Source organism: Sceloporus occidentalis, unplaced genomic scaffold (assembly GCF_023333645.1).
Source record: "Sceloporus occidentalis isolate IW3139 unplaced genomic scaffold, rSceOcc1.0.p SCAF_41, whole genome shotgun sequence".
NCBI classification, from domain to species: Eukaryota; Metazoa; Chordata; class Lepidosauria; order Squamata; family Phrynosomatidae; genus Sceloporus; species Sceloporus occidentalis.
This window is the reverse complement of record NW_028317021.1, coordinates 4,509,361-4,523,256: the sequence shown is the minus strand read 5'-3', so window position 1 is coordinate 4,523,256 and position 13,896 is coordinate 4,509,361. Positions and strand designations below refer to the sequence as shown.

At 43.9% G+C, this 13,896-nt stretch overlaps 1 protein-coding gene across 3 annotated transcripts in view; it reads left to right on the top strand.

The window, feature by feature from the left end:
- HIC2 (HIC ZBTB transcriptional repressor 2) overlaps window positions 1–10,407 on the top strand; it is a 134,411-nt gene extending 124,004 nt beyond the window's left edge. For 2 of the 3 annotated variants that reach the window (XR_016277270.1, XR_016277272.1), the window contains exon 4: window positions 10,192–10,407. The gene's annotated coding sequence lies outside the window, so the exon portion shown is untranslated. The remainder of the gene's footprint in view (window positions 1–10,191) is intronic. The other variant, XR_016277271.1, reaches the window with a different exon arrangement.
- The last annotated feature ends 3,489 nt before the right edge of the window (window positions 10,408–13,896 follow it).

Below are 13,896 nucleotides of genomic sequence, written 5' to 3'. Positions count from 1 at the left end.
GTATGATTCTCACTTGCATGCTCAGTTGTATATCTTTACATTTTAGGATTTTTTTCTAGTTCTTTCATAGCTGCCCTCCCCATTCTTAGGGCCCAAACAGCAAGGCCAAAATAAAGCTGCTTCGGGTCACTTTGGAGGTATGGGGTTTAAATGACACATGCATCTTAAGAGGCCAGGAGCTGCACCAAAGCTGCGCTCCAATCCTTAAGACTCGAACATGGCTTTGGCACGGCTTCTGACCTCTTAGGACCCATGCATACCTGCAAAGTGACCTGAAGCAGCTTTATTTTGGCCTGTCTGTTCGGGCCCTTTGTCTTCTTACGGTTTCTTGACTGCAATCCCTACTCTGATCAATAGGTATGAGAACTCTTTTACTATTTCTATTTCCTCATTGTCTAGGTTGAATTTGTGTAGATGATCCATGGTCATTATCTCTGTTTTCTTTATGTTCAACCGTAAGCCTGCTTTTGTACTTTCTTCCTTGATCTTCCTTAGTAGGTCTGTGATGCTTTCTGCTAGTAGTATGGTGTCTAGGGAAGAGTTAATCGAGGGCCGTTTCCATGCTTGTGCTCTGTCAGCCTAGAGAAGGGCACGGCAGTTGCCGCTTGCTAGCATGTGCGTGAGAGAGAAGGCAAGCGCTTGGCACCGAGAGCCCCCCTGCCCAGGCCCTGGAGGCATCTCCCTGCTGCAGGCCCCACACCTGTTCACACAGCCCTTCCCAACCATGCACCTCACTGAGGTCTCCCCATTGTAGGTCTCGACAGGGTGGGGTGGGAAGCCTGCCCTGGTGCATCGCTTGCCGGCTCAACTGAGCCGAGGCACTCAAAAAGAGCATTTGGGGAAGGGTGGTGGTGGTAGTGGTGATGGGCTGCCCTGCAATCTTGCTCTATCTACCCTTTAAAAACAGCTTCACTCTTGTGAAGTTGAAGGCTTTCACAGCTGGCATCCATCACTTTTTGTGAGTTTTTCGGGCTAGGAGGCCATGTTCTAGAAGAGTTTGTTCCTGACGTTTCGCCAGCAGCAGTGGCTGGCATCAACATCTTGCAAACGTCAGGAATAAACTCTTCTAGAACACGGCCTCCTAGCCCGAAAAAACCCACCAAAAACTATCTTCACTCTTCTTTTGCAAAGGCTTTGGGAGTGAATGGCAGATGGTAGGAGATGAAACAGGCTTTGGGTTCTTCTGGAATAACCCTCCTTGGTCTCAGAGCACGTGCAGAATTACAGCCTTCATATCCATGGATTCCTCATCCACAGATTTAAGCATTCACAGTTTGGAAATATTCAAACAAGATAGAAATTCCAGAAAGCAAACTTTGATTTTGCTCTTTTATATACACAATTTCACTGTGCCATTGTATGTAACGGGACTTGAGCATCCACAGATTTTGATATCCACAAGGGGCCCTGGAACCAAACCTCAGCAGATATCAAGGACCCACTGTACAGAATGTACACTGGCAATGCCATCTGCTCTCCCCTCCTCACCCCCCAACTCCAAGGATCCCTCTTTTCCGCTCCTATAAAAACTATTTAAATGAGCAGCTATGCTGGGATGTGTGGGACAGTGTGGGTTCAATCCTATGCTGGCTGCTGAGGCTTTTACCAATGCAAACTGGGAGACGGGTGGCCAAACAGCATCTTAGTGTGGTCAAGAGGACAAATGCTATTAATAATAATAATAATAAATTATTTATATCCCACCTCTCCCTTGGATCCCTATTAATGCAGAAGAACAGACAAGCTAGAAGAGGCTGCAGCCATTTGCTTGGCTGTCCCACTTTCTCAGATGCTATTAAAATGTCCTGGTTTCTCTCTCCTTCTTCCACTTTCCTCCATTGTCTCATCACTGCAAACTGCGTTCAAAGTGCACAAGAAGTTTGCACTCCATGAATTCACCAGGAGGGAGAGGAAACAGTAGAGTTTGACCCTTTCCAATAAGCTAAGGTTGGGTTGTCTAGATCGGAGATTGGAAATGGCCTTCCAAATCCTGTGGGGCTGCAGCCTTAACAGCATATAGGGATGTATGATGGGAGTTGCAGTCCGACAAAATCTCAAACATCACATGTTCCCCATCCCCACGGCCAGTCCTTTGTGAAAGAGCCTGGAGGTTGTCCATCATTGGCCACACTCGTTGGGGATGATGGGGTTTGTACAAGGGCAGCAAAGGCCAACTTGTGCCAAAGGTCTCCGGTTCAGCCTTCAGACCCAGCAGGTATAAAGCTTCAGGATATTGTTAAGATTTTGGTGTGACAGAAGAAAAGGATGTTAGCCAGGAAGGAAGTAGAGACCACAGAAGTGAAGCGCAAGTTGTGGAAAAGGTGAGGCGATGGTCTATAAACCTTTCCTCTGCTTGACTTTAAGGCATCTTTTTTTTTTACAACACACACACACACACTTCCCAGTCTCTCATTCCATCTATTTTATATTTTGTAATTGGTCCCAGGTGTAACATTTATCACCACATCTGGCTTGCCCCCCCCCCCAGCCTCCCCTTTCCAATATACAAATCGCGAGGAAGCCAACAATTTGCGTCTCAAATATTTCACACTCCGCCGTGTGCCAGAAATACAAGACAAATGTGTCTTACATCTGTCTCTCGGTTAAGCAGCAACATATTATCCGCTGGCCCTGGAAAGCAAAAGCCAAGCATTTCGTTACCAATGCTTTTGCCATTTTCTCTCTTCTAAACCGAACCCTGATAAGGAGGGTTGGAAGCGCGTTTTAGAGATCATTCCCACAAGGAGTGGGGAAATGAGGATCAAAAGAACAAATAAAATTGGGGTCAAGAAATTAGCTGAATGGAGCAAGAATCCTCCGGTCCTTGGAAAGGCATCCCTGAGGCTGTGAGACAGAAAGGATCTCATTCTCTGCTAGAATTGGACATTTTCAGTTATTTCGCCCATGCTGCCCAGAATAAATCATCTCAGCCATTTTCCTTCCTGCTCCGGGAGAATATACCTTTTTGTGAATACCCCCAAAAATTGTGCACAATTTTTTAGCACTATTCCATACTTGGGACTGTGTTTGTGCAAGATGTCTGGGTGCAGGGGAGATGTGTGGTTTTACGCAAAATACACGAATCCTTGCTCAAAAACCCTGGCTGGCATTTTTTGTTGCAGCAACAAATCCACAACCTCAGGGTTATGCAGACGGCGAAAAAAATCCCAGATGAACGTGGGCTGAATCTGCGTTGTTCACATTCATTTCAAATGCGTCCGCTGAAGATTTGGGGGGGAGGCTACTCAAAAACTCTTCTCATTGGCCAAGCTGCTGTGATGTAGTCATGCCTTCCTTTGGAAAAGGAGCCTTGCATGAAGAGTAGAATTGTTAGGCAATGGTGGCTAGATGGACTCTGAAGAAACTTTGCAGTTCTGAAGGCCAGGGTAGGACTCTTGTGAAGGCATGGGGGAAAGAGGGGAGATATCAAAGATGGATTGATCCAGCCAAGGAAGCCATGGATGCCCTGAGTGTGCAAGACCTGAGCAGGAAGGCAGTTGATGGGTGGGGCTCTTAGACATCTCTCATTTACAAATCAAAGCCAAACAAGATGACCAATAACAACCGCCATTAAGGAATCATCTTGCCCTAGAGAGGTTGCGGGATGGCAACTTCCGACATTCAACATTTGAAAAGTTCTGGGCCCTGCACAGAGAAGTAGCACATGAAGCTGCCTAGAGGCCCGGTAGAGAACTAACTCTCCCAAGCCTTCCTCCAGTCTTGCCTCTAGTATAGATTACCGCTGCCTTGTGTCTGACAACAGTATTGCAGACCAGCTTTAATTAAGTCAAGTTTATCCATTCATTTTGAAAACCAAACAATCCCAAGATGCCAAAGGGTCCCTTGAATAGCTGTGCCATGTTTTTCAAGGGGTTAGATTTCACGGAGTTGCAGCTATTCCGGAGACAGACGGCACATGCACTTTCTCTTCTATTCATACAGATAAAGCCTTAGCCTGCAGTTCTCTGGATTGGGACTGGAGAAACCCATCTATATGCAAAAGAAGAGACCGATCTATCCTGGGGCTGCAAGGGTTCAGGAGAGTAGGAGGAAGGAATTAAATGAGACACAAGTGCTGATACAGACATCGCCCTTTGAGTCCAGGGGCCCATCACAACTCAACTCCATATCATTATCTCCCAAGGGTTAGCAAATACCGCATTATTCACCCGGCCGGGCTCTTGGCTGGGCTTCGCACTGTTTTTATTACAAAACATGAAAGCAGCCCTTTCCAGCTCCAGAAAGAAAAATTCTGACAAAAGAGCCAGGCTCGCGATGCCAAAAAACGATCGCTGCTTTGGCAGGAGTTGCGCACATTGGGGTTGTGTGTGTGTGTGTGTGTGTGTGTGCGTTTTATCGCTTGCAAATGCATTCCAGATGTTGGCTGCAGAAGGCAGGGCTGGCGACTTGGCTCTTGGCCACAGTCACTTTGTTAAACTCTTGACCTGCTGCGGGTTAAAAGCAGCAAAGGAACAGGACTGAGTCACCAGAAGGGCAGTCGCCTTGCACTGCAAAGGAGGGAAGAGGCCCAGCTCAGCCATTTTTGGCACGGCCACAGAAATGTTTAAGGTAGACCCTCCATGATAGCCACACCAAACCGCCTCTGGAACCATCAGCGCTACGGTCTGAAATGCTCTGTTAACAAGGGATATGCCATTTTGAATTCAGGAACTGGTTGGATGAATCAATATAAAAGTGAGGGTCCCTTTGGACCATTCAGACGCCATTTTTTAGTGCAACAATGCGAACAATCTCACTCACTCACGCATCCTGGATTTGTTATCCACACCATGCAACCGCATCTCTGCATGTTCAGGTTACTCAGTGCTCAAATAAAGATAGCGGCGATGATGCGAATGTATTCAAAATGCTTTCAAGGCATGCAGAGTTTTATCCCGGTATATTCTGGGTCTATTCGCATCCGTTATTCACACTACTGACAATGCGGATCTTTTTTACAAATTAATATATTAATTTTATCTATATGTCTGTGGTTTTTTTTTTCTCCTCCACTTTGTTATTTGTGTTTTAAAAAATTTGTTTTAATGTAGCAATTGCTGCTTTTGAATCTGGTTGGTCGAATCTGTGGATCCAGATATTTGGTGGGATCAAAGTGCTATAAATGTGTAGAGTGTGGGGTGAAAGGAATACTGGAAGGATGGGAGACTTTAAAGTCCCATATATTTTTAACCTACAGTTCCTGCACTTCTTTACCTTTGGCCATACAGAGTAGGACTGATGGTAGTCTTTCCCCAACACCTTTCATTGCTCACTCATGACATCTACACAGTAGAAATAATGCAGTTTGGTACCACTTTAAGCACTGTAGCCCCATCCTATGGCATCCTGAAATTTGTAGATTTACACGGTCATTAGCCTTCTCTCCCAAAGAGTGCTGGAGCCTCATCAAACTACAAATCCCAGGATGCTGGAGGATGGAGCGACGTCAGGCTGCATTATTTCTACAGTGTAGATGCACTCCCAATGACTTTTCCTCCCTAAATGGCAATACTGCCGAAATGTCCGTTGCCCAAGGAATGGACTTTTGTGTGAGCTCAGTGCAACTTTTGGAACCAAAACAAATTTCTTCGGTCGGCACAGAGCTCGGAAAAGTGACTTTTTGGACTACAACTGTAGAAGTTATAGTTGCCAAGCTCTGGCTCACAGGCGTCCCCTATCCTCAAATTTTCCGACTGTGTCTTTTGTATTTGGCTCAGGCTGATAAATCTTAGGGCAGGAGATGGATCCCGCAAACCTAAAGTGTCCCCATCTCTGCTTTAAAGAACAGGACTCTGCTCTTTCTGATCGGCATCCTTCCATTTTGCAATCTTGGAAAGCCCATCCAAACTGAGCTATAAGCAAATTTTCTGACTGTATACCTATCCATACCCTTGGAAGCCTAGCTTGAAATCACATCCCAAGTGCCTGGATTTTTCCCTTTACCTGCCAACCAGTCAGATGTTTGCAGCTTTTGTCTGAAGAGTTCAAATATGCCTCTTTGCCCCACCTTCTATCCTTGCTGTCTCACATACCAGACTTATATAGTCTGGGCAACTAACCAGAGTTGTGGGCAGTACAGGAATCAAAGACCTGCAGCCAGGAATCTTTGCATCCATCATTTCCGCTTTCATGCCAAACCTGAAGTCAAAATGCAGTCCATCCGATAGAAGCAGCAAATACTTTTGGAAAGGTTGCAAAGTGCTCCATCTGTTCCTTGTCCATGTGGGTCAAATGCGTTTTAGGCAAGGAGACCAATAATCAATTATTTTGGGGTTGCTAATTAATATTATTTATTTATTTACTTATTTATTAACTGTACACCTATCCACAATCATATAGGTGTACCATTAATAAATGAGTCTATTCTGACATATTATATTATTATTATCATTATATTTATTTCTAACCTGCCTTTTCCCCAGATCGGGACTCCGAGCAGCTTAGAATTTAAAAAAAGACATTGTTAAAAATCCACAAAGTACAGAAGTTAAAATGCAACGAAACAATCAGAAAAGAGACAAGGGCCTCTCCAGAATATATGAAAGCATGGGCCGCTTCGAAAGAGAGAATACGGTCCTTCAGAGAGTTTTTTGTGGGTTTTTTGGGCTCTGTGGCCATGTTCTAGAAGACATTGTTCCTGATGTTTCGCCAGCAGCTGTAGCTGGCATCTTCAGAGAATGCTGGCATGGAAGAGAGTGGGGTATATATTGCCATTCAACAACAGAACAATACACATATTAACGTGTGTGTGTGTGTGTGTGTGTGTGTGTGTGTGTGTGTATGTATGTGTGTATATATATATATATATATATATATATATATATATATCTCCCACCCTTTCTGCCAGCCACAGATGCTGGCGAAACATCAGGAATAAACTCTTCTAGAACATGGCTGGAAAACCCAATAAAAACAATGGATGCCAGCCATGAACTCCTTCGACTTCACATTGGTCCTTCAAATAGTTACTCACTGGCTCCTGTGGTTTCATATTTGCTTCGTCTTTCCTTCCTCCACTTGGTACCTGTCAGATGTGTTTGACTATGCCTCCCATCAGCCCCAACCAGAATGGCTGGGGAGTTCTGGGATCTATGTGCCAACCCATCGGGAAGGCAAAAGTTGGTTTAATCCAGCGCGGGACACATTGGGTCGTCCAGATATTCTGGGCACCAACTTCTATAAGACGTAGATCTGGTAATCCCTCACATCCGGGCATCTGATTCACTTATTATGCAGATTATTATGATTATGCATGTTATTAATTTGCATTCTAATTCTGCAAATTCAACACATTAGTCGTTGCAATTTTTCTCCCGTTATGTTTTAACCTCAACCAGCCGGGACATTTTTAGTCCCTTCAATCCGGGATTTTCCAGGTTTTCCAGGACAAATAGCAACCCTAATCCATAAGCAATCCCAAAGCAATAAGGAAGCGGTTAAGATCTCAAACCTAGAGAAGTTACCCATTCTAAAACATCAGGTTCCTCCAGATGGTCAAACCTTTCAGAGAGTTGCTTGATCGGTTGCTATAATTCCTCGGGAATTTTTTTTTAACCCCCTTCTTTTAAACCGAAATGATATTTTCTGTTGTCCTGGACTCTTTTCTGGCAAGTCTCAACACCAGCTGCAATAGTTTATTCCCACTCCGGGAGTTTCTTTTTAATACCAAGACACAACAGAACAAAAAAAGGCTCTTTTCTCATCCTCTCTTCCTCTCTCTCTTTCAAAAAAGCAAAACCCTTTTTAGCTTTTGTACTTGTTTTGTAAATGCTTTGGGGGCTTGCGGCCCAGAAATGTTTGCATTTTGATTCTAAACGGCTGCATCCACACCACAGAAAGAATCCAGTTTGACACCACTTTAACAGCCGTGGCTCAAGGGTATGGAATTCTGGGAGCTATAGTTTGTCGGGGCACAAGAGCAGGACACAAGTGGCCAGGCAATATCAGTGTATGCTCGAAATGGGGGAAAATATATTAATGAAAAAGAATGCATAACCTAGAAAAGGCTACAGTTGTTTAGACTCGTCATATTTGCAGCTTTGATATTTGCGGGTTTGACTATTCACGGATTTGATATGTTCTCTCTAGGAATCTCTAGGTCCTCCAGTGCAACTCTATGGTCAACCTTAACCAAAGGTTGCACTGAAAGACCTAGAGTTTCCTAGAGAATACTCTACTACGCATTTGTAGCTCCTCCAGTGCAACTCTATGGTCAGTGTCTGTCGGACGTTGACCACAGAGTTGCACTGGAAGACCTAGAGTTTCCTAGAGAGGTGTCCTCTCAGGTTAAAAACATAGCATTTTTGTTATATGCAATTTTTCCATATTCACAGGGGCCCCTAACCCTAGCGAATATGGAGGAACAAGTGTACTTTTGCCTGAGCTTCCTGGGAAGGGCATAACATGGCCTTTTCCACTCCTCTCTCCCTGACTGACATAGTAGAATCCCAGCTTTCGCACTCAGGAGCAATTGAAGCAAATTGAATTGAAAAGTAAGGGCAAAGGCGGGAGGAGGAGAGAGAAACCAGGACATTTGAACAGCAGCTAGAAAAGTGGGATGACAGAGGATTAATCAAGACAATCCTGCCAAACTGGGACAGTTGGAGGTTATGGAGGACAATTCAGGCAAAAGAAGACCACATGTTTTCAGTCAAAGGATCGGTTGGTTCCAGAAAAATGGTATGTGACATTGGCCAATGTTGTTGCATGAAGATGCACCCATTTCCCCTCCTGTAAGGTTGTCCTTCGAGAGCCAGCGTGGTGCAATGGTCTGAGCATTGGACTATGACCCTAAAGTCCAGGGTTCGAGTCCCCACTTGGTCATGGAAACCCACTGTGTTCCATGAGTCACACACTCTCAGCCCCATAAAACCTCATGATAGGTTTGCCTTGCTGTTGTTTGTGTGTGCTTTTGGGTTGCTCCCAACTTAGGACGATCCTATGGCGGACCTATCCAGGGGCTTTCTTGGCAGGTTTCTCAGCCACATCAAACAACGAATCCCAGGATTCCGTAGCATGGCACCATGGCAGTTCAAAGTGGCGTCAAACCGGATGATCTCTGTAGTGTGGATGCTGCACTGGTCCAGATACATACACATACATATATATTTATATATATGTATACGTGTGTGTATGTGTGTATGAAAGGATCATATTGTTGGGGAAGTTTCAGGATCCAGCATGAACAACACCCAACACCAAGGCTGCGATTTGCCTCCTGAGCCCCACATTGCTCCACCAAGCCATATTTTAGCTCCTGACACGAGTGCTGATTCCACCACAACCTCAGGGGTTTTGTCGGAGGGGGACAAAAGGGCCTTGTGAAGAAATATCAAGCAAACCCGAAACTCTGACAATTCAACCAGAGTGGAAATGCCAGTCTGTCTTCCCCACCCGAAAGCAAACAAGAGCTCTTCTCTTTTTTTGCCTTTTCGGTTGGGAACCGGCTGCAGGTTGTCGGATGGAAGACAGAGAAACCTTTTTGTCATCCTTTCCAGGTCCCAGCCCACAAGATTTGGCAATGGGCATTAGGCAACATTTAACAACTTCAATCTGAATCGATGGATTGATTTGACAGCGGAGTGTGGTTCCTGCTCCATTTGCCCCGATTGCATTTTTCTCTGTAAAATAACCCACTTGTGGTTCACATTCACGAATGAATCGATTCAAAATGGACCCGCTCCAGCCAGCTGATGGGCCAATTTAAATCAATTCTGATCAACATCTGGTTCACACGTGCGCTGAATCGATTTATCGAAAAAGACGCAGAAAAAATCAGCATCAAAAAGACGCAAGTTAAATGGGTCTAGCACATGGCCCCCCTCTCCGAATTGTTTCAGCGATTCGGTTCATGTGGGAACCATAGTAATTTGAACCAGTTCAAACCGATTTGCGATCTGGATTAAAAGGTAGTGGGAATCAGACCACTGTGATTCGAACTCTGGCCTCCAGAGTCATAGTCCAACACTCAAATCACTACTCCACTCTGGCTTTCATAGACACCAGTTAAACACTGTTCCTCAAGTATTGGTATTGTTGAACATTTTTCAAAGGCAACCGATTATATTCTTGCACTTGCATTGTAACAGCATCCCACCGCTGCCTCCAGCAACTACTTACCTTCCGTTTATTTCCCAGGTTATATGAATGACGTATTGATAAAATCCATCCGTTTCTTTTTCATTTCTCCAGACACAGAACTGGTCTTCCAGATTTGTTCCATAACAAATTTCAAAAAGATATACTCAACTCAAAGTCCGTAAGTCATCCTCATGCATAAGTCGAGGGCAGGTTTAACTGCTTGAACTGCCGGGGCTCCAAATCCTGGGATGCACTGTTTGTTGTGGCCCCAGAGCTCTCTGACAGAGGAGGCAACATGTCTCATAAAACTACAATTCTCAGAGAAAAAACAACAATTTTAAATAAATTTTAATTGACAAATTTTAAATGTGGATTGTTTTAATATGTGCACGCCTTATTTGTCCTTTTAAATTGATGTGTGTTTCAACTGATGTGTTTTACCTGATGATGTTTGTTCACTGTTGTTGTCCATTGGGAGAGACAGGTAATAAATTATTATTATTATTATTATTATTATTATTATTAGTTTTTTGTGGGTTTTTTGCGCTATGTGGCCATGTTCTACAAGAGTTTATTCCTGATGTTTTGCCAGCATCTGTGACTGGCATCTTCAGAGAATGCTGGCATCGAACAGCCCACTCTCTTCCATGCCAGCATTCTCTGAAGATGCCAGCCACAGATGCAGGCAAAACATTGGGAATAAACTCTTCTAGAACACGGCCACATAGCCCAAAAAATCCACAAAAAACTATGGATGCTGGCCATGAAAGCCTTCGACTTCACAGTATTATCATCATCATCATCATCATCATCATCATCATCATTGCATAGCATAGAGCCATGCCAGTTAAAGCGGTGTCAAACTGGATTATTTCTGCGGTGCAGCCACAGCCGTAAGCAGCAGTAAAGAATTCCAGCCTCCTTCCACCTCCTCTTTTCTATCATCAACATTATCATCATCATTATCATTATTATGAATAATAAAATTATGGCTTAACTCTCCTCAGTTTGCACAATGGAAGGATACTTTTTTAAAAATACAGCTTCCATTGCCTCTGCCCCCAAAATTGATGGTTTTCTGGGGAGAGAGAAAAATCCACAGATGTGCAATTTTATCAGATCAGGGCACCGAAGTTTAGTGCTTCTGGGCTTCTGCCTCTTGCTCATAATGTCTTGGGTTCTCATGATTTTCTTCAAGGAGCGACACACACCCTATTGCTGCATCGTGAAATCAAACCTTCTTTTTATTTTTGGTAACAAAAGCTTGCAGCATCTTGATGCTCGCTCGCTTCATTCCCGATGCCCCTTTGCTCACGCTCGCCGTACCAAAGGCGAGTCCGTTGTTTTCGCCTGTGCCAGCAACCTGTCCCTTTGCAGGTATTGGGAAATTCAAAATGGGCTTGCAAGGCCGCTTGCCGGTCAGGGCTTAGCGAAAATTAGGTAAGATCCCATTACACGGGAACACAAGTCGGGCTGCAATCCTATCCCGACTTATCCAGGAGTAAACCCCAATTAATTCAGCGGCATTTACTTCCGAGTTGATACGGATAGAGTTGCAGTGCTTAAGACTGTAATCCCATGCAACAAAACATTTGCATTAGGACTAACCGGTGAACCCAAGTGGTAGAATTCAAAGCTATAGCCATGTTAATCTGTAGAATCAGTCTGGAGAGAGATCTTGTAGCACCTTTGAGACTAACTAAAGAAAGACTTTGGCAGCAGCAGCTTTCCTAGACTTAAATCTACTTTCAAACGCATCTAAGGAAGTAGACTTACTGTACATACTCGACTATAATTCGGACTCATATATAATTCGAGGCCAGGCTTTGAGGCCAAAATTAGGGATTTTTTAAAAAATCATTTAAAAAAATTATGAAACAAATTAAAATTAAAAAATGCTACATCCATTCCATCACGTTTTAAATAGATTTGTACATCAAAATACGTCATAATCATGTCAAAAGACGAGAAGAAATAAGGTGAAGAGAAAGATACAAAAGAATACATCATAAACCGATTCTATGGTGAGAAGAGTTTCTTGCATTATTACATTTCAGCTATAATTCTCCATCATAATAAAATGATAATCACATCTTTTTCCAACTGTTCTCATTCAAACCTTATCCTCTTTCTTTACCTCCACAGTCTCTCCATCCTTTCTCACTGTAACCAACTCCTTTCCAAAATTATTTTGATTAAACTTGTCAAGGGTAAAACTTAGGGACATGTAATGAAAGATGGAAAGGATGAAGCAAAGGAAAACAATCCCAAGGAACTTATAAAATTACAGCAGGCACAACTATTATTGTTTGTTTGTTTGTTTGTTTGTTTGTTTGTTTGTATCCCGCCCTTCTCCCAAGGCTGGGACTCGGGGTGGCTTATAACATCAAAAAACACCATGCAGTTCAAAACATAGAAAAATAGCTAAAGTTGAACCACAGCTCCCAGAATCCCCCATCTGGATGGATTTGGGGAGTTGCTGGCCAAGATCCCGCATCAAACAATCTGTTCGTTCCATTTGCCTATACTGTACATTACAAATTTTATCCATATGTTGCGCATGGGTCGAAACAAGATTTGGAAAGCAGGGAGCATCTGCTCTTTGTTTTCAATGTGCATGTCTGTGTCATGTGTTACCTTAGAAGAGGCATTCTTTCCCATTTGTGAGGAATGCTTCTTTTAAGATGGTGCTGGCTGCATGCTTTTATTAATAATCATACTTTCTCTGCCTCCAAAAAATCTGCTGCTTGGTCCAAGGTTCCTTTTAGTGGATTAAATCAGTTTGTTTCATCAAATCATCTCATTGCTGAATCCATGAAACATTGGCACCGTTGTGAAAAAAAACAAAGCTCCTTCCAGAAAAGGGAAATTTAGAACCAGTAAAATGGGGCGGGGGAATCTTTCATTCTTTTGTCATCCTCCACTTCTTGACTACATCTTTGATGAAAGATCTTGGCCAGCGACTCCCAGTATCCATTTGGATGGGGATCCTGGGAGCTACTAGCTGACAGAGTTTGGACAAGGAGTTAGCTACAACCTATAGTTTGGATGGAGAGTTTGGATAGGGAGTTGGCTACAAGCATAGCTACAACCTCACAGCTATGTGTCTGATGCAGGATCTTGGCCAGAGACTCCCAGAATCCATCCGGATGGGGGATGTTAGGAGCTGCTATCCAATTCTAACTCTTTTTAAAGGGTTGGCAGCAAAGACCTAGGTCTTGTCTGCATGGTGGATGTAACGCAGCTTGATACAGCTTCCATGGTATGGAATCCTAGGATTTGTAATTTGTGGAGGCCCCAGCACACTTGGACAGAGAAAGCAAAACAGCTTGCCAAACTAGAAATCCCAGGATTCCATAGCATGGTGCCATAGCAGTTAAAGCGGCATCGTTTTTGCAACATGGATTCGACCCTAGTCGTGGAGTGCCCTTGGCTGAAGCACTGTTCAGAAGCAAAAGGAAGAAAGGAGGCTTTGTGTCAGACACCAGCCCTTGTCCGCAGCCATCTGGGGCTGCATCCCCACTGGAAAAATAATCCAGTTTGATGCCTCTTTAACTGCCATGGCTCAAAGCTATGGGATTCTGAGAACTGTAGTTTGTTGTGGCAGCAGAGCTCCCTGGCAGAGAAGGCGAAATGTCTCGCAAAGCTACAGTCCCTATAATCCCGTCGCATGGAGCCATGGCAGCTTAAGTGGTGTCAAACTGGATTATTTCTGCAGTGCAGATGTAGCCTAGGATGAATCCTGGTACTGCAGACTCCATCACTCTCCTTTGGTATTTTTTGCAGATGGCCAAGGCTCTGGGACTTTGGATTTGA